Source organism: Cetorhinus maximus, chromosome 9 (assembly GCF_964194155.1).
Source record: "Cetorhinus maximus chromosome 9, sCetMax3.hap1.1, whole genome shotgun sequence".
In the NCBI taxonomy this organism is placed as follows: Eukaryota; Metazoa; Chordata; class Chondrichthyes; order Lamniformes; family Cetorhinidae; genus Cetorhinus; species Cetorhinus maximus.
In genome coordinates, this window is record NC_135887.1 from 7,817,726 (window position 1) to 7,839,682 (window position 21,957).

General features: G+C 39.9%; 1 protein-coding gene across 1 annotated transcript in view; it reads left to right on the plus strand.

Annotated features, from left to right (window-relative positions):
- LOC144684343 (protein phosphatase Slingshot homolog 2-like) overlaps nucleotides 1–21,957 on the plus strand; it is a 172,982-nt gene that overhangs the window by 21,001 nt on the left and 130,024 nt on the right. The window lies entirely within an intron of this gene.

The following is a 21,957-nucleotide window of genomic DNA, read 5'->3' on the forward strand; positions in this document are numbered from 1 at the left end:
GGGGCTCAAATACTAAACAGTTAGGTTAGCTGTAAAATGCCAAATGTGTGGCCCTGTTCAACATGATGAGCTTTGGAATGCTAGGTTAGTGTCTGGAGTAATTATTTGTAGGACTTGGTCATTGTTGGCAAATAAACTTTTTCCTGTAAGCCCTTGTCCTATGTATTTGTTATTAATACTGATGAGCCTGGAGGCTACTAGCTACAGTAATTTGACATCTGTTTCTTTTGTGCATGTCTGCTCATCTCAGCAAGGAAAGTGATGGTGTTAGGGTTAGTGGAATATTCTTCATGTTTGTCCTTAGTAATACTGTTGTCTTGTCAAGCATGATGAAACAGGCTAATCAAGTGCAGAATTCTTTCTTCATTACTTGACAATACCATCTCAATTCATAGCTTTGGTGTTTACAGTGAGCCATACCAGACAAAGTTATTTCAAAGCCCAATTTTATTCCCATATCCTCCTTTCTGAAAGGATTGGTTTCTTTATTGAGTACAGTTCAATAACTAGCAGCTGCGCTCCTGTACCTTGCCCAAAAGTGCCCATTATGACTTTGCAAATGTTAAAAATAGTAACATGAGTAATGTGCAAAGGCTGAATCACTTGGACTATCACGGCCAAGCCCAAGCTTCTCATCCAATATCCACAGATGTGAGCTTTCAGGCCGATTTGAGGTTTTCTCTCTCCCACTTAGGGATTCTGCAATCAACCTTACTGATACCACCACTGCTCTGAGATCAGTTAACTTAGGAGTAGCCAAAGTTTTGTGATAGCTTTGCGCAATGTTGCAACAATGAGAGCATGCAACTTTGTTTCCTTTGGGTAAATATTTCAGATTGTCATTTATCTGCAGTGATACTAGCACAAAAAAGAGAAACTTAATTGTAGTTTGAAGTGTTTAAAAATTTTAACCAGCATAATATTGACTTTTTGTTCTTGGAACAAGCTTTCCAACCTTCTTAAAGCTTATGTCCCTTATTCTTCAAATCACTTTTATTTTTCATTTGTTTGAGGCATTGCTGGCGTTCCCAGCCTTTATTGCCCATTAAATGGTAGAGGTGAGCCACCTTCATGAACTGCCACAGTCCATTTGATGAAGGTCCTTCTACAATGCTGTTAGGTAGGGAGTTCCAGGATATTGACCCAATGACCATGAAGGAATGGCAATATATTTCCGAGTCGGGATGGGGTGATATGTCACTAATTATACGGAGTTCATCTTTGTTCAGCAAAATGCCTTTTCAAAGTATTGATTCAGGCTCTTATTACTTCACCTTCATTCATGTGTGCTCTGCCTGATGGCAAATTCTTGGGTCATTGCCTGCTGATGTATCACCCTGAGCCATTTCTCTACCTCAGCTAGGATAGGAATTGAACCTGTGCCTTTGGTACTATTCTGACCAACCCGTCTAGTCAAGTGAGCTAATCAGTCCCTTTGTTTCCACCCCCTTTGTACTGAAAAAACTATATTTAAAAATTGGTACTTGGGCTTTAAGATTCTTACTATGATCATCTTTCGATGCGTGAGTTAAAAATGCACAATGTATGATCTAATATAATATTCTTTATTCCTTCTATTTCCTTTCTCTCTGGGGAAAATATAGGTAATTCCATCACAGACTGTTGATTTTTGTGCCATCTGTGCTGATTCATCTTGCCAAAGAGCAATATTAAAACATTACCTCATTCTTTCATTCTTAAAATTGGGGAAGGGTTTTACTAACCTTAGACCCTACAATACTCGATGCTATATGTGAATGTATTTTTTTGTTTTCATACTCTTCATTACTTTACAGCCAGCTACAATATTTACAAAGGGTTGGAAATAGGTGCTTGCCCACCGATAAAATCAGACATGTGTATGTGTTATATGAAGGAGCCTGGAAAGGGAGGACAGAATTCTAAGAAATGTTGATTTCTTGTTGTACCAATTTGTTATTAACTTTGCAAATACAAAATAAATATTGCTGATTTCAATATAAATCCCCAACAAAGAATCTGCATTTAAAAGAATGTTAAAATTAGTCATTATTCTTTTGATTTATTTTAATACTTTTGATAGTAACCACATTTCAACTGGATAGTACAGCATAAGGATAACTGAACAAACTTTCCTCATGAAGTAGAGAATATATTCATATAAGAATATATACTTGTGTTAATTTTGTTCAGAATGATGTTGAGATTCTTTGTCCTTTCTCCTATATGTTATAGTTTAATTTAAGGGAGAAGAGAGTGTAGAATTGAAAGTGGAAGTCTACAAATGCTAATGGAATTTTGCCCATATGGCTTTTTTCTCAGGAGTGGATGCTCTGAAAAACTGTTGATGTATTTCTTTTTTTGGCACAAAAATACCCTTGATCCAGATTTATACAGTGATTACTTCCCCCAGTTAATCTGTAATAACATAAGGATCAAGGGTGCAGAATCTCAATACACAGTTAAGAACAAAATAAAAAATATATATATTTCTGTACAAAGCTGTTCTCTATTTCACTAGGAATGTTTGTTCAGTTATCCTTGTGCTGTAGTATCTCATTGAAGTGTAGTTACTGTCATGGTTTGGTTGAATCTTTTTTGGCTCAATGATGCCTTAAGCACTGTTTCCTAGGTAACTACTAATTTAAAGTCAATGCAACGTCAAAATGTTATTACTGGAGCAATTATGAGCAAAGCTTTACTTCTGCAAATAACAGAAAACATTTTTTGTGTGTGGTACTGCACAATAAATGATTTAAAGAAACTGTAATAATTTAAAATGTTGCTTGCAGTAAATTAAGACAAGCTAGTGAGTAAATTGGAAATGTGATGAGTGGGTTGGCCTTCAGCAGGCAGAGCTTCCAGCACAGCAAGGCTTGAGTCCAGATAGTCTAGCCAGATTTTGCTTTGGCATGGAAGAGGAAGGGAGTTCATTTGTCGTAATGGTGAATATGACTGCCATTTAAGATGACTGTAATTGCCCTTGTTTGCTTAATATAATTCATCATGTAATTTACAATTCCATATTAATATGTTACTAAATATTATGGTTATTCACAGTCCAACAGTGCTTGTATTGGAGAACGTGGACTTTATATGTGTTTTACTTATAGTAGCACCCTAATCATAGAAAACAATTCATGATCTTTCAGCACTAAACGCCTTGATGCCTGACAATTGATGCTGCGGTTGGTGCCTTTTCATGCTGTATCTTTGCTGAAATGCACCTTTTGAAAATCTTGGTCAACTTTAACTTGGATGATCTTGAGTTTTAATTTTTTGGGATGAGCAGGTGTTGAGGTGAACAGGATGTTGCCTTACTGTTTTTAAGATTTTGACTTTTATTCCCATCTGGATTCAATTGACATGAGATAACAGTGGGCATGTTGATCTATCAATAATAACTGCTGAACATATCCTGTTAATATTCTGGAGTTCTAACACTCAAAGAGGTCTCTACTGTTGCTTTAACAATGCAGAAAAACATACTGATTTCTTTAAACTTTTGTTTACATTTATTATTTCTATTGGAGAATGGAATAGCTTTTCACTTCATGAACCTAAGAAAAATGTTGCCACCTATCACCTCCCAATAATCAGCCAGGACAGAAGGAGGCCCAATATGCCTGTGCCACTCCACTGCTTTTTCTGTGCAGGTTTTTCCTTTTCAAGTATATATCAAATTTCCTTCTGAAAGCTACTATTGAATCTGTTTCTGCCACCCTTTCAGGCAGTGGATTTCTGATCATATCAATCCTCTGCACAAATAAAATTCTCCATCTCCTCTGGTTTTTACCAATTATCTTAATTTTGAGCCCTTGGTTTCTGACCCTCTTGCCAATACAGCCCTTTATAATTTTGAAGGCCTCAATTAAATCTCCCCTCAAGCTTCGCCGCTGTAGGGAGAAAATTCTCCAATTTGTCCACAAAGGTCCCTCATCTGTGGTATTCTTCTAGTAAATCCCATCTGTACCCTCTCTCTAAGGCTTTGACGTCCTTTCTAAAATGTGGCGCCCAGAATTGGACACAATACTCCAGCTAAGGCTTAACAGCCTTATCAACTTGTCATGCCACCTTCAAGGATACCTGTATATAAACCTACCAGACCTTTTGTTCTTGAATCCCCTTTAAAGTTGTGTTATGGCACAGCCAATGGTAAAAGCTGAGTTGTTCAAATCCCAAACGGAAACTTGAAACAACTGCCACAATTTGTTTTGCAATTTGTATAAATTTCGAGATGCATGCCTTGAATTAAGTAGTAATAAGACCACCAAGTCTTATAGGTTTTTGCAAAACTAGATTAAACATTTATTAATAAGAGAAATAATTTTAAACACATGCATAGATCTACAAATTACTACTATGATAACTTCTAAACCCCCTACTTAATCTGACTTCCAGTTACACTTTCGTTAAGGAAACAGCAAGACACACAGACATTAAAAGGCCCAGGCAAAATGATATGCAATACCCTGAACCAATCGAATTCAAAGTGAGTTTTCTTAACTTTAGTTCTTTGAAAACAGCAGTTTGAGGCATAGATGCTGAAGGCTTTTCACACTTGTTAGACCTTAACAATGCCTACCCTTACCACAGCCTTCACTCCTTTATACATATTTCCCTTTGAATGCAAATTCCCATTGATTCACTGTCTTTGGACTTTATCTTTCTGACAAAAATCTCTCATAACACTAAGTTTTATCTGTAACCTTTGGTAAAAATAAACATACTGTTTCTAAATTTCACCTGGCGAGGTGACACATTTCACCCCTCATTAGAAAAACAGCCTAGTTTGGTTTATTTAAAAATGCAAATGCCCTTTTACACCCTACATTCTAAACTTCCCCCATGTTTACATCAAAGCCTTCAGATCAGCTGCCTTTAATTCAATTAAGTCTCTCTCGCTCGCACGCACACACAAACATGCCACTATTTTATCATAAATTCCAGTAATATTATGAGAATTCCTATCTTCCTGACAATTGCACCCTTTAGTTTATTTTGGCTCTGCTATTATTAACTGTGAGCTTATTGCAGAGAATTGGGGAAAGTTCTTTTCTATTGGAAATCTACTAGATTTTCTTTGTAATATGATTTCGTAGTGATAGAAACATCCATCACAGGTGGGCACTTCACTATTTCTTTGGGGTATGTCAGATCTGCATGTTCGTTTTCTGCAATTTTTGGTAGGCAGGATATCTGACATAGTGGTACATCCGAAGTTGCTTGGTAGCAGCAAACATCTTGGGGATCATTAAAAAGGGAACAACATAATAAAGATTCTTTTTAGCCATTTTGTTAACCAGTTGTCTTTGATTATTTCCTCATGACACTTAGGTTTTCATATGACAGTGAGGCAAAATTCCTCTGTGCTATTCTAGGGGCAAATAGTATGAGAGCTGTGATTTAGGATGTGGGATAACTTGAGAAATGTTCAGCCTAATGTTAATACTGGTCTTTAAAATTTGCTTAATAGTTTTCATGTGACACCCTGCACTTCACTAATATTTTTATTAGTCATTAAGCTGCATCACGCTTTTATATGGTGCTCTATATCTGCTTGATAGCATTTAAGTCAAAGTGTTAAAACTAACCAGTTTATGGAGATCAGCCAGTAGTTGGAATAATTATATTGATTTAGTGTAGCTTTTAGCTTCTATAGATATTATAGAGATTATTGATTAATTACTCCAGGGTTTAAAAATTTGTTTATAAACATAACTAGTGCATATCTTGTGACAATGTTCCAGGATCACCCTGGAATGCAAATATACTCCCCCAGCAATTTTTTTTCTCTTCTGCAAACTGTTGTCTTAGACTCCTATTCCATGTCTCTTCCAACAATAAGTGTGACGAATTCATGGACTACTTTGTCATTAAGATGGACACTATTAATCACCTGTCTCTGCTGCATTCATCCCGTCCACTAGCTCCGACCTGTCATCTTTCTCTAGTTTCTCTTCTATCTCCCCTTATGTCCTCTCCGAGCTCATCTCCATGGGACCCACCTCCTGTTCCCTCAAACGTCTCCCACTAAACTGCTGACCAGCCAATTTCCCCTTCTTGGTTCCCATGTTAGCCAATATTATTAACGGTTCTCTCTCTTCAGGTGTTGTCCATCTGTCCTTTTAAATCTGCTGTTGTCACACCTTTTCTCCAAAAAAAAAAACCCCTGACCTCACTGTCCTGGCAAGCTACCACCCATCTCCAATTTCTCTTTTCTCTCCAAAGTTCTTAAAAGTGTTGTTTCCTCCCAAATCCGTGCCCATCTTTCCTGGAACTCCATGTTTGAATCCCTCCAATCGGGTTTCCGTCCCTGTCATATTGCCAAAATGGCTCTTAATAAAGACTCAAATTGCATCCTATGTGACTGTAACAAAGGTAAACTTGTGGTACTTCAGATGGTAAAACAATGTGTTTTACTTTTTAAAAAATGAATTAAATTGTGGTGATCATATTTTACCACAAATGGGCTTTTGTAAAATGCATGTCCATTGGGAGGGGATACATTGTAACATTTGGTGGTAAAGAAAAAATGTGCAGATGACTTTATGCACAGAGTTTAACACTTTTTTGGCCTGCCAGACAAATAGAAAAATCATGCCAAAAGAACAAAATAAAAACTTTGGACAAAGAAAATACTTCCTGTTTTCTTGGTTCTTTATAGCTATGATTGTGATCATTAATGGGGGCTACAATTTAAAAAAGTAATTTATTTTTAAACTCTGGACTGTTGATGGTAATTAATAAAATGGGCACAGATCTGGATTTATGCTTATTTAGTCTTTATTAATGTTCACAGCATCCACATTTCCTGTTGTCTATCAGAACTGTGAAATATGGAGACTGTGAAGTAAATGCCAACAAATAATTTTCAGCCTTGGGATTTCAAACACATGCATCTGACATGAAACCACAGCTATTTACTGTCAAGCTTACTTATTATCACTTTATAGTTGTCAGCCAAATGATGATGAAATATTGCTCGAATATTTTCTCAGAAAATATGTAACAAGCTCCATTGAGCTCTTAAGCCCCATTGTTTCGCGATCTCCTTGTGTCACGGGTCATTCCAACATCAAGTGACTGACCACATGACCTGCTTCTCATCTGCTGCTGTAATGCATCTGGTCCCTGTTTGATATCTGGAATTGTATAGGGAACTATGGTGTGACTGCTTATTGATGTAAAGCACTAATCAGCCACTTGCATTTTGGAGTTCGGTGACTCTGTCCATTTAGACAGCTGAAAGCATTATTAATTTATCATGACAAAATAAAGTATCCACAGTAACCCCTTAATATTAATGCACTCTACCTCTTTGTTGTTTTCTTAAAAAAGCGTTCTATTTCTGTAGGGATAGGATACAATTTGACGGTTCTACAATACACTGGCATGTATATTGTTGCTGCATCAGGTGTTTAAAAGCTACTATAATGTAGGAGCAAGAATGCACAACTCAGTTCATCCAGGTTGTTTTGTCATCCAAGTCCAGCTTTTATTCTTTCTTGTAATCCAGATCCATATCTTCTTTGTCTTTTTGCTTAATCGTAAATTGATTCCTCTTCGAACATTTAAGAGTCATTGTGTAGTAAATAAATAAATAGTTTAAGTACGAAAGCATTATTTCTGTAGTTAATTCTTTTAGCTCCAGGCCTCATCACTTGAAATTATGTTCCTTGATTCTCAATTTTTGTATAAAAATACTTCTTTGCAACCACATTTTTGAAAATTTGCATTTTTTTTCAAAGTAATAGGTTTAATTTTCTACCTTCCCAGCTAAGTGATCTAAACCCGGCATTATCCCACTCAATTTTTTCTACTGTGCTTTTTTTCAGAAGTATGATGACCACATCCGGATACGCTGCTCCAATTTGTGGTTTCATTAATATTTCGTAGTGCCATATAATTTCTTCAGACATAAATCTGTTTCCCCTTTTAGATAGCGAATGTTTTACAATAAATGCTGGCCTAGCCAGCAATGGCCAAATCCCAAGAACGAATAAAAAAAACTCGTCTGTGCAATTGCAGTAATGCGTTGAGTACACTGCATATTGGTTAACTATTTTAATTTGTTTTTTTTTTATTTTCCTCACTTAACGACATGTCTTATTTGTCATCTTGAAATTAAATTCACCTCCATAGAGTATTCTCTGAACATTCTGCTTTTATCAAACTCCAGCATACTTGATTTTGTCTATAAATTGTAACATTCAACTTCTAAACTTTTTAAAGGTTTAAGTACACCTTATACCCACCATTTTGTTGCCAATTTCTTTTGACTCTAGCATATCTCTTGAAAGTGATGACATCTTGTTGGAGCATGGTTCCCTGAATATTGGTTACCCTGTAAGACTTTGCTTCTTGATCCCCAAGTCTTTTACTTTAATCATAACTATCTTGTTAATTAAGTACCACCTTGTCATCATTTTACACTGAACACATCATTAACATTCATTAATTCCATTTCCTGCTTTAAAAAAAATCAGTAAATTCATTTACATGATCTCTTTAAAACCCGATTTTTAGTGTAGAATAAATATCTTAATTCATAAGATAAGCTTCCTTTATAATAGATGTCAATGTTTCTTCCACTACATAAAATAAGAGACTTTGGTTCTTAGTCATGCTTCTGGCCTTTTTGGAAAATTTGACCAACGTTTTTTTTCCACTTTTCAGGTATAGCCTCTCAGTTTAATAAACTACAAAACATTTTGTAACTTGCCCTTACTTTTGCCCTCATTTCCTAAAGCATCCTTGGATGAGGTCCAACCTATTTATGAATACCGTTCTATCACGCTTTTTTTTTCTAATAATCAGTTCATTACTATTTTCCATGTTCTCCTTGGACTCAGATTAACATTCTTCCCTTTGAATTATTCCAAAAGGATTGCTGGTGTGAAGTGTTTAAAAAAAAAATTATGTTTTCTGCCGTTTTGTTTTGCTGATCTTTTTCCTCATCTTTTAAGGGGCCAGTAAGTCTTCCAAATTGGTCTGTGACTCCCTGCAGACATTGGGTGGGATTTTCTTGCCCTGTCCGCCACCGGAATCGTTCGGTCCCACCGAAAGTCAATGGACTTTAGGTTGGGCCGCCGAATCTCACACTCCACGTCCCGCCACGATGGGGCCAGAAAATCTCGGCCATTGAACTGCAACATCATAATAAAAGCGAAATACTGCAGATGCTGGAAATCTGAAATAAAAACAGAAAATGCTGGAAAAACTCAGCAGGTCTGGCAGCATCTGTGGAGAGAGAAACAGAGTTAACGTTTTGAGTCCGTATTGACTCTTTAGAGCTCAGAAGAGTCATACGGACACGAAACATTAACTCTGTTTCTCTCTCCACAGATGCTGCCAGACTTGCTGAGTTTTTCCAGCATTTTCTGTTACTTACAATACTCTCTTTTTTTCATGAAACCATTTGAAAAAATTCCCTTGCAATGTGATTTGTGTAACAAATATTTTTAATTAAGCTCAAAGGTTCTTTTATGGAAGGACATTGTCAGTTATGCTTTCTTTATATTATGTGCCTATTAAGAAAACTGAATGAGATACATCGAAAAATTATCAACTTCAAAAAGGATACCAAAAACACAATTTATATAAGGATATATTTAAACAATTTTTAAAACATCTTTATTAAGGAATGTTTGTTTTTCCCTGGCACAGTTTTTAATGATACAGTCCTTCCTGTCACCTTCAAGAATGGTTATATCTTCTATCCCTCCATTTAAGGGTGGGTCGTTTGGGCCTTGCCAGCATTTGTGTGGTTGCTGCTATTGTCTTCCTGCACCTGCTGATTTAAAGAAAATTAAAAAGTGACATAAATTACCAGCTACAGTCATGAAAAGCAGCTGTGAAAGTAGATCTGGAAGAAACAATGTGTAGTATGTGCTGCAAGGATAAGACAACCCAAGTTAGCTCAAGAATAGACAGTCGCCTAGAGCTAACATTGCGGGACAATGTTTACCCCAGCATCAGAACAGCCACTAATTTTAAGCAAAATGTCCTCCCATGTGTAAATATCTGGGGAAAATTTGGATTGGCTAAAGTATAGTTGACTCGTTCACCATCACTAACTACATTGTGTCACGTGAAAAATTATCACTTAATAAGGTACTGATGCTGCAATTGCTGCCAGTTTAGTTTTTGAACTGGTTGGATGAATGTTGAACACTAACTTTTCCCCCTAACTTTACTCTCTTTAGAGGTGAACAATGGTTATTAACATTAATTTTCGTCAACAGCAAACCAAACATTGGGACTAAATTTTTTACATTTTCCCATGTTGCTCTACCACTATCCTGCTCCTGCCCATCTTTAAACTTTAAAAGGGAATATCTCTTGCTATTGTTCCTTGGAAGCCATACCCCAAGCAATGTTGGGACCTTCAGGAAGAGAGGAGAAAAATTAATAGGTTAATCAGACTTTGGAGTTGAGTTTTATATTCTTAATGAATGTAAGCATATCTATTTGCCTGAAGTGTCTTTGGCAGTGCAGAGCTCCCCTGTTTTGATGAAGTGTCTGCACCTGTGGCCTTTCAATTTGACCTACGCAGAAGCTGTTTATCACCTACATTTGAACCAATAGAACGCCATATGATGGCAAGATTCACTCCAAAGCAAAAATGCTGAGGCAAGTGAATTAGCAGTGGTGTCCATAGACGGGTTTTGTAGAATTGTATTTCTCTGAAATATTTAGTCCCCTTGCACTGGATGCTTGAGGAAAATGAAGAAAACCAAGTGGTGTAAATTAGAACTGTGAAAGATGTGCAGTCATTACAGGGACTACTTTTTGCCTTGGCTGACCAAGGATGAGAAACCGGAGGGAAGTGGTTCACTTGTCAAGAAACACTGTGAAGGAGGAACTTTAACTTGCTTTTGTAGTCATAAACCATAAAGCAAAAAAATTCATATCCATAGTGCCCCTTGAAGATGCCTCAAAGCATATTATAACAAGAAAGAAAAGTAAATCCTAAGCAAGCTGGGAAAGATCGAAATGGAGAGAAGTAGTATGTGAACTAGAACCACTTCTGAAGCAAAAAATTTTGAATGCAAAAGGGGAAGTGGCATGGCAGAATGAGGTCCAAAGGGTAGAATATTGTGGCTAATAGAGGCTTTCAGTGATGAAGCAAAGGACAACATGCTTTGTGTTGTAAGATGAAATGGTGAATTTGGGAGCACACAAGGGAGATCATTAAAATTGGAGTGAAATTACAGTAAGATTTAAGGTGAAGATAACTCGCTGGGGTCAAGGGAACCAGTATAGCTCGGGGACAGTTGGCAGAAGTGTGGAATTTTGTGCTTGGAGCGAATTATAGATTGTGGAGGATTGGGGCAGAGGCCAGTGAGAAGAACATTTGAAAAGTGAAGCAAAAGGGATGGAGAGGATTCACAAGACCAGAGCCAAAATAAACAAAGATCAGAATATAGTTGTAGAACTAGAAAAAGCTGGGGTGGTGGGTGGATGGGGTAGAGGGAATTAAATACAAAAATGACTGCCTCAAGTTTGAGGCAATGGGCAAACACTTGTTTATGCAGATCAACGAGGACGGGGGTATTGGGAGAACTGACCTTTGAACAGGATAGCATCTGGGGAGTAAAATTTTAGAGGAGCTGAGGTTTACTGAAGATTGCTTTAGCATTTCACTCATGGTTTAAATAGCAATGATATTAGATCACTGTAGCAACAGCAACTTGGAATTGTATAATGCCTTTCTCAGGAAAAAAAAAGTCCCAAGGTACTTCACAGTTAAATGTAAACAAAATGGATGCTGAGCCAGAAGTGATTCGTAGGGGAGGTTAATGGTTTAGTCGCATAAGTTTTTAAAGGAGGACTCAGAAGTGGAGAAACAAAGATATTTTGAGGAGGAAGGTTGTGCAACAGGAAAAGCTAGAGGGGAAATTTCAGAGAGCCGTTGAAAGCAGTGTTGACAGTGGTGTGGCAAAGAAAGATGAAGGCACAAAAGTCCAGAGTGGTGATAAGATAAGTGGAATAGAGAATTGTAAGAGACTGTAGAGATGGGATTCAACAAAGCATGAACCAACCTGTTCAAGGATAATTGATCTTAGGAGTGTTGATCATAAGGATACAACAGTTAATCACAAAACCCTTGAGATAGGATGTTTTGGTGTGGCTTTCAGGTGAAGAAAGTATCACAATCAGACCAATGCCTTCTGTATTCAAAAGCATGCAATATTCAATGCAACATGCAAAGGTTCACAAGTAATGCCCCCTTGAGGGAAATACCAGAAAGTGACTCATGCCCCTGCACCCAAAACCCAGCAAGGAGTCAGTTCAGGAGAGGAAGGAAGAACACTGACAGGAATGAAAAAAAAACATGAATGTCACATGAAATGATGCCAGTACTTTGATTAAAATGAACTTTCATTTATATACTGTGATTTAATTAAATTTCTTACAATTCTATTGCCACGACTTGACCTAATTTATTTAACGTTCTTTTCATTTGATTTGAGTGAAGCTTAAGCCTATTTGGTGTGCTGCGTATGTTTATTAAAATAATTTTTATACCTCTAGTTGTTTGATATGTTAAGTAATTTGTAATATGTAGGTTTACAGACAATGTAAGCCAGCTGGTGCCTTGATGACTATAATGATCCAAAATGACAAGCAGTTCCTCGGGGACTGAGCAAAGGGTGTTTTGTGTTTGTTAGAAAAGACTTGCCATGTTGAAGAATTTTCTTTTGTTCGAGATATACTGAAGTGGAAGGTTGACATGAGGGAGGCACATGTTCTTTCACAAGTGATGTGATTATTTTATAATGAATAGAACCAGCCTGCACCTAGAATTTTGAATTTACTGAAAGATACTTTGTCTTTATACCTTCAGCTCCTCTGTATACAGCACAGTTACTGATATTTAACTGGACCAGTTTGAAAAAGTATTTATAAATGGACAAGAAAAGAAATCTTGGAAAACTCCATGTAAATGCAATTATGTTGGGGGAAAAATAATTAATTATCATACCACAGTTGCATGCTTGAGACACATCACATTAATCCTAATTATTACCTCAAAGCTTCTTGGGCAGCATTTAGATTGGCAAGTTTTGATGTATGCTTTGCATTACAAGAACATCAATCACTAAGCTTAATTTTTTTAAAAATGGAAACGTTTATTGAAATAAACCTATGTTTGCTTGTTGCAGACTGAATATGGTACCTGTACAGCTTTTATTGAATTTTTCATCCATCAATACTACAGTTCTAACTGCATTGTGCACTAGAAGTTGTGGTTAAAATCCAGAATTACTGGGTGACACAAAGTGCAATTGTTGGCAAGCTTCTCACAATACTGAACAGTGATTGTAAAGGGTTGTATATCTTTTTCGGCAGACTTAATTTTAAGAACTGAACTTTGGTTACGTTGTTTCCAATTTACTAACTTAAATAATTCTGATTTGAAAAAGACGGCCTTTTTGTATTCTCAGAACAAATATACTTTTTAAACTTCATGTATCTTTTGGTCATTTGTTGTGGCTGTTTCAAGGAGTATGTGAAAGAAAATCATTGAAACTCCCGGAAGTAAAATTTAAAATAAATGAAAGGAGCCCATAGTAAATGATTAAACTGATAAAACAGCTTGTACTCATATAAAGTGCCTTCAGTGTGAGAAAACAGCCCAAGGTGCTTCACAGGAGTGTAATACAATAAAAATTTGACTCTGAGCCACATGAGATATTAGGAAATGACCAAAAGCTTGGTCAAAGTTGCTTTAAGGACTAAAAGGAGAGAGAAGCGGAGAGGTTTTAGTGAGGGAATTTCAGAGTTTAGGGCCTTGGCAACTGAAGGCAAGGAAGTTGATGGTGGAGTGATTAAAATCATTGGCAAGAGGTCAGCATTGGAAGAGTGCAGAGATCTTGGAGGGTTGTAAGGCTGGAGGAGGTTACAGGGTGGAATGAGGTCATGGAGGAATTTGAAAACTAGGATGAGCATTTTAAAATTAAAGCATTATTTAACCCAGAACCAGTGTGGGTTACTGAGCACCGGGTGCTGCATGAATGAGACTTGGTGCAAGGGACATGGGCAGCAGAATTTTGGATGACTTCAAGGGATGACTTCAGTTTACGAAGGATAAGACATAGAATGAAATTAACATGTGGCTACTGAAGCCACTTCTGCTGAGCTGTTGAGCATTGTTCTAACAGTTGCGTAATGCATCCTTGCTTTACTTTGCAACAACAAAAAATTTCTTTATTAAAGAGTTGATGTGCATTTTTAGGGCAAAACATTTCTAGGTGCGGGTGGGGGGGCGGGGAGGGGCGGATGGAGGGCATTGAGGGATTTAAGGGATCAGTCCTATCCAGAGGCTTCACTAGGAATTTTCTATCTTAACATTTCCTCGGTAGCTTAGTCCCATGGAACTAGAGTTGGAGACTTTCGTGGAGGGCCCCAGGGAGCAGGAAAATTGCCCATCACAAGGTGAAACTACTTTGGTCCACAGAGGTCAACGCGTTAGGACTTCTGTGGGGTCAAAAGTCCAGTCTCCAACAATCCAGAGACCGGTAGATCTGGACCAAAATGTTCTGGGCCACAGAGACCAGAAGGATCTAGATTTATTTTAATGCTGCCTCTTCTCGGCAATTTTCAATTCTCTCCTACTTCTGTGCTTGAGCAAATCCAATTTTGGAACTCCTAACTATTATTTTGCAGTGCTCACGTGCTTTAGGAGTATCTCTGACAAGTGATTGTATTGCTACAGTGGCTATCAGAATGAACTAGGCTGAGCAGTTTTGATTGCCAACTAAGTGCTGACCACTAGGTAAGGAACCATATGTACCAGGGACTGTTTTTTAAATTTATTCATTCATAGGATGTGGGCTTCACTGGCTGGCTGGGCCAGCATTTGTTGCCCTCGAGAAGGTGTTGGTTAGCTGCCTTCTTGAACCGTTGCAGCCCATGTGGTGTATGTACACCCACAGTGCTATTAGGAAGGGAGTTCCAGGATTTTGACCCAGTGCCAGTGAAGGAACGGCGATATATTTCCAAGTCAGGATGGCGAGTGGCTTGGAGGGGAACATCCAGGTGATGGTGTTCCCATCTATCTGCTTCCCTTGTCCTTCTTGGTGGTAGCGGTCGTGGGTTTGGAAGGTGCTGTCTAAGGAGCCTTGGTGAATTCCTGCGGTGCATCTTGTAGGTGGTACACACTGCTGCTACTGTGCGTCAGTGGTGGAGGGAGTGAGTGTTTGTGGATGTGATGCCAATCAAGTGTATTGCTTTGTCCTGGATGGTGTCCAGTTTCTTCAGTGTTGTAGGAGCTGCACTCATCCAGGGAAGTGGGTAGTATTCCATCACACTCCTGACTTGTGCCTTGTAGATGGTGGACAGGTTTTGGGGAGTCAGGAGGCGAGTTACTCGTTGCACGATTCCTAGCCTCTGACCTTTTGTAGCCACAGTATTTATATGGCCAGTCCAGTTTGGTTTCTGGTCAATGGTAACTCCCAGGATGTTGATAGTGGGAGATTCATTGATGGTAATGCCATTGAACATTCCGGCGATGGTTGGATTCTTTCTTGTTGGAGATGGTCATTGCCTGACACTTCTGTGATACTAATGTGACTTGCTATTTGTCAGCCCAAGCCTGGATATTGTCCAGGTCTTGCTGCATTTGGACATGGACTGCTTCAGTATCTGAGGAGTCACAAATGGTGCTGAACATTGTGCAATCATCAGCAAACATCTACACTTCATTGATGAAGCAGCTGAAGGTGGTTGGGCTGAGGACACTACCCTGAGGAACTCCTGCAGTGATGTCCTGGAATTGAGATGATTGACCTCCAACAACCACAACCATCTTCCTTTGTGCTAGGTATGACTCCAACCAGGGGAGAGTTTTCTCCCTGATTCCCATTGATTCCAGTTTTGCTAGGGCTCTTTGATGCCACACTCGGTTAAATACCGCCTTGATGTCAAGGGCAGTCACACTCACCTCACCTCGGGAGTTCAGCAAAGAGTTCAGCTCTTTTGTCCATGTTTGAACCAAGGCTGTAATGAGGTCAGGAGCTGAATGGCCCTGGCGGAACCCAAACTGGGCATCAGTGAGCAGGTTATTGCTAAGCAAGTGCCGCTTGATAGCACTGTTGATGACCCCTCCATTACTTTACTGATGATGGGGAGTAGACTGAAGGGGCGGAAATTGGCCGGGTTGGATTTGTCCTTTTTGTGTACAGGACATAGCTGGGCAATTTTCCACATAGCCGGGTAGATGACAGTGTTGTAGCTGTGGTGGAACAGCTTAGTTAGGGGCGCGGCAAGTTCTGGAGCACAAATCTTCAGTACTATTGCTGGAATATTGTCAGAGCACATAGCCGTTGCAGTATCCAGTGCCTTCAGCCGTTTCTTGATATCACGTGGAGTGAATTGAATTGACTTAAGACTGGCATCTATGATGCTGAGGAACTCCGGAGGAGGCCGAGATGGATCATCCGCTTAGCACTTCTGGCTGAAGGTTGTTGCGAATGCTTCAGCCTTATCTTTTGCACTGCTGTGCTGGGCTCCTCCATCATTGAGGATGGAGATATTTGTGGAGCCACCTCATCCAGTGAGTTGTTTAATTGCCCACTACCATTCACGATTGGATATGGTAGGACTGCAGAGCTTAGATCTGATCTGTTGGTTGTGGGATTGCTTAGCTCTGTCTATCACTTGCTGCTTATGCTGTTTAGCACACAATTAGTCCATTTTATAGCTTCACCAGGTTGACAGCTCATTTTTAGGTATGCCTGGCGCTGCTCCTGGCATGCCCTCCTGCACTCTTCATTGAATCAGGGTTCATCCCCTGGCTTGATGGTAATGGTAAAGTGGGGGATATGCTGGGCCATGAGGTTACAGATTGTGGCTGAGTACAATTCTTCTACTGCTGATGGCCCACAGCACCTCATGGATGCCCAATCTTGAGTTGCTAGATCTGTTCGAAATGATAGTGCCACACAACACGAAGGAGGGTATCCTCAATGTGAAGATGGGACTTCATCTCCACAATGACTCTGTGCAGTGGTCACTCCTACCAAAACTGTCATGGACAGATGCATTTGTGGCAGGCAGGTTGGTGAGGATGAGGACAAGTATGTTTTTCCCTCTTGGTTCCCTCGCCACCTGCCGCAGACCCAGTCTAGCAGCTATGTCATTTAAGACTCAGGCAGCTCCGTCAGTAGTGGTGTTATTGAGATGAACATTGAAGTCCCCCACCCAGAGAGCATTCTGCGATGATGCCACCCTCAGTACTTCCTCCAAGTGATGCTCAACATGGAGGAGCACTGATTCATCAGCTGAAGGGGGGCGGTATCTGGTAATCAGCAGGAGGTTTCCTTGCCCATGGATGCCATGAGACTTCATGGGGTCCAGGGTCAATGTGCAGGACTCCCTGGAGAATTCTTCTTTGCTCCCCCCGACTGTCTACCACTACCGCCACCTCTGCTGCGTCTGTCCTGCTGGTGGGACAGGCCATACCCAGGGATGGTGATGGTGGTGTCTGGGACATTATCTGTAAGGTATGATTCCATGAGGATGTCTATGGCACTAGCCCCCAGCTGTTCGTAAGGATGATTTTGCAGGGTCGACAGGGCTGCGATTGCCGTTGTTGTTTCTGGTGCCTAGGTCGATGCCGGGTGGTCCATCTGGTTACATTCTGTTCACTGTTACAACTGAGTGGCTTGCTAGGCTATTTCAGAGGGCATTTAAGAGTCAAGCACATTGCTGTGGGTCTGGAGTCACAGGATGACAGATTTCCTTCTCTAAAGGGCATTAGTGAACCAGATGGGTGTTTACAACAATCAGCAATGGTTTCATGGTTATCATTGGACTTTTAATTCCAGATTTTTTTTATTGAATTAAAATTTCACCATCTGCTGTGGTGGCATTCGAACCTGGGTCTCTGGATTACTAGTCCAGCAACAATACCACTATGCCACCACCTCCCCCAATTGGGCCAGCGGTTTAGTTTCTAATTCAGGCCTTCTCAAATTGTGGGTCATGCCAGTAATGGCCGAGTTGGAGCTCGGACTGATTTCTGACAACTGCTCAAGTTTTTTTTTGTTGGTGGGGGAGGTGTTCTAATGGACAGCTCTCTGTGGCCTGATTGCAGCTGGGGAAAAAAGCCTATGAATACATAGGTGCTCATTTTATTTTGAGGAAACCATGCCTTTCCATCAACATCCCCCACACTCACTCAACTGTGTCCTCTCAGCCCCTGGATCAAGAACTAAAGCCATCCCCCCCACACCTCTCCAACAGTCAACAACTGAAGCCTCCACCCCTCCAGTCAACAACTGAAGCTTCCCCCCCCCACCCCTGAATCAGCACTTAACAACTGAAGCATTATCTTCCCGACTCAACAACTGAAGCCTCCAGCGTCCTGCTCAACAACTGTGGAACCCCCCCCTCCCCCACCTCCCACCAGCTTGTCACTCCGGGGTCACACACAGTCTGAGGCATTAAAATGGGGTCATACCGGGAAGAAGTTTGGGAAGCACTGCTTTAATTGATTAGGAAGGGTGGGATGGAGAGGGGAATAAACAACCAAGGCTGCAATTTGTGATTCCTATAAAATGAGCTATTCCAGTTAATGTGTACCAGTGAATAAATGTGATTCTTATCCTGACCCTGTGATGAATTCCCCTACAATTGTAATGTGCGTGATAGAATTACTCATTTAAGTAGACTTTGCAGATAAATACCCTCTTTAATGTTTTGAGCTGTGCGCTTTTCTGAATATCTTCAGAACTCAGTAAAGACTGGGATGAGGGGGTGGTGGTTTATATGGGGAGTGGCAGTTGAAACTGACACCACATGAGATAGCAGGTGAGTGGGGTTAAAAGAGAGGTGTACTTCTCCACAGGGCTCCAAAGTAGGAGAGTGGAGTTTTCAGAGGCAATGTAGGGTGAACGAGGAATTAGTTTTTTTGCATGTGGAGGGGAGGACTGACATTTGGTTGCATAAGATCATGTGCAATCCAAAGTAGGGAGTGTCTCTAGTATCTTGGCCAATATTCCTTCCTTAACTAATGCGATGAAAAACAGATTATTTGGTCACACATCTCATTGCTGTTTTGAAGATGTTCTGTGATCAAAATAGCTGCATGTTTGCTTTACAAATACTGAATTTTAAAAATCTATTCAGTCTATATATAAATATTTAAATGAGAGATTATATCCACTGGTTGATCAGAAGTGTAAACTTCAATCCATTCTAAAAGGATAAAGGAACTGGAAGAAATGTGCCTTCATGCAAAGGGTTATTAGAATCTGAAATGCAATAGTAACAGGCCATTAAAGCTGAATCAATTATGTTTATAAAGGAATCAGATATAGACTTGAAGAAAAATATGTTATGGACATGTACATGTAGGCAAATTACATTATAATAATAAATGACTTTAATGCAGAGGTAGCACGGTACAAGCATGATGGGCAAAATGGCCTTCTGTTTTAAAGCATCTTATTCTATTTGAGATATATGATTAAATGTTTCTAAACCAGTCTTTTTCAAGGAAGGGACTGAAAATAGATTGCCTCTATTGCTGCCCTCTTGTGGTATGCCAATATAAACTGATGTTTTATGTTGAAGCTTTCAGATTTTTGTTTATTCATTTATATTTCTTGTTGATCTTTCCCATATTGTTATACACACGGAGTCAAGAACAAGTGCAACATTTAGGTTACGCTGTGTTAGAAGACAGGATAACTGGATCCAGATAGGGGAGACGGTGAGAGGGAATGGGAAGAATGGAGGAGGGGGACAAGGAAAGAGAAGGAGCTAACCAGAATCGAGAGAGATTGAGTGGCACTGGCTAATTTTTCTTCAGGGAAAGGGGGAATTGCAATAGGCTTGGTCCATTTTCTTCACATTGAGACTAGGAGAAGAGGGAACAGGTGGAAGTTTAAGAAGGAAGAGCAATAGGGGATGAGGGAGGAGTGAGTGCCGTAGGGAGCAGATGACAGCTTTTTCTTCTTGGTGGGGGCAACAATGGGCTAAAGACCATTTTTTTTCACTGGTGGGATGAGCTAGAGGGGGTAAGGGATAAGGTTACAGATGGTGGGTTGGGGGAAGGCATATGAATTGCTTCTGAAGGGGCAAGTCGTTGGGGGGGATGAGTTGCTTCTCAGCTGGACTGGAGAGATGAAAGATAGGGAAGCTGGAGATTGTTTGTGGCGGGGGAGTTGGATTTGTTTATAAGTGGGAGAGTGAGCTGCTATTGGGAAGTACCAGCTGATTGTGGGATGAAAATCTGGGAGTTTCTAAACAAACACTTGAAAGATTATGATCTCTTTTCTAGTTAAATCTGGTTTGCAGAGCATTTTAACATGGTTTTCGTGCTCAACATTTCTCACCTCCTTGCATCTGGTAGTAAGAAATGGTTTAAGGAGCTGTAGTGGAGCCTTGTCATTACAAACATTTTGCAGCTCCTGCCTGGCAACCCTTTGCATTTATTAAAATGAACCATTTTGCCAGTCCTACCAGTTTGAAATAATGAAGTAAAATTTGAAATGCCAAAGACAAAAGTAACCTACAGCATTAATTATTGAGTGAAGAAATATTATGTATAGGCCCCCCCCCCCCCCCCCCCCCCCCCCCCCACACACACACACACACACACACCAGGGGTCTAGTTTTTTTTGTTGTTTGCTCTTCTCAACAATTTTAATTTCTCTTCTACTTCCCCTGTTTCACTGAACAGGGCAAGCAAATCCAATCTTGTAACACCCACCCATAATGTTTTTATTAAAGTACTTATGTGCTTTAGAAGTACTCCTCTGACAAACGATCGTCACTATGGTGATCATAGTCTTTCAATCAAAATAAATTAGGCCGAACACTTCTGGAAGCCCAGCAGGCAGTTGCACTACTTGGTCACATGCCATGCAGACCAAAGAAATCTCAGTTTCAATCCCCGGGGATTTCTCAGTTGGGAGAGGGGTTCGGAGACTAATTGATTCTAGGTGGAGCGGGGGTTGTGAATTTTTTTTCTAGCCAAATGTGCTTTGCAGAGCATTTTAACATGATTCTACTGCTCAACAGCCCGTGCTACTGCCAGATGACCCATGCTTTTCAGCAGCTGCTCTTAATGTTTCTCTGTGCATGCTATGGTCAGGTGACATTCACCTAGAATTTGCTGCCAAAATAACGCCGAGTTTAGTGAAGCTCACTAATATTAATGTGTAAATTCTCCAGCACCTTGTGGTGTGGAAGAGAGACCTTGTGATTCACCACAAGTTGGTGGACAGTGTGCACTGCTCTGCCATTAGCTTTGCAAAAAGTAGCACCTTGCTCTTGACTATCTCATGGGGTTCGTGAAGTTGTTGCTTTTACCCATTAAACTTGCCATAGAAAGTTTCAGCCGTGGTACTTATAGCATAAGTACCCTTTTCATAGAATCAGAGAATGGTTATAGCATGGAAGAAGGCTATTTGGCCCATGTTAGTGCTCTGCAAAAGCAATTTAGCTTGTCCCACTACCCTACCCTTTCCCTGTTGACTTGCAATTCTTTTCTCTTCAGATGCTTATCCAATTCGCTTTTGAAAGCCACAGTTGAACCTCCACCACACAGTCGTGCAGTACATTCCAGATCCTAACCACTCATTGCTTCAAAATGTTTTTCTTCTTAATCGCCGTTGGCTCTTTGGTCATTCACCTTAAATCGGTGTCCTCTAGTTCTTGATCTTTCCGCCAATGGAAAGAGTTTCTCTCTATTTATTCTGTCGACACCCCTCATGATTTTGAATATCTCTAACAGATCTCCTCTCAACTTTCCCTTTTAAGGAAAACAACCTCAGCTTCTCCAATCCAGCCACATAACTGAAGTCCCTCATCCCTGGAACCATTCTCGTAATAAAACCATCACATCCTTCCTAAAGTATGGTTGCCCTAGAATTGGAGATAATGCTCCAGTTGAAACCAAACCAACTTTTTATAAGCGTTCATCATAACTCCCTATGCATCTATTTATAATACCCAGGA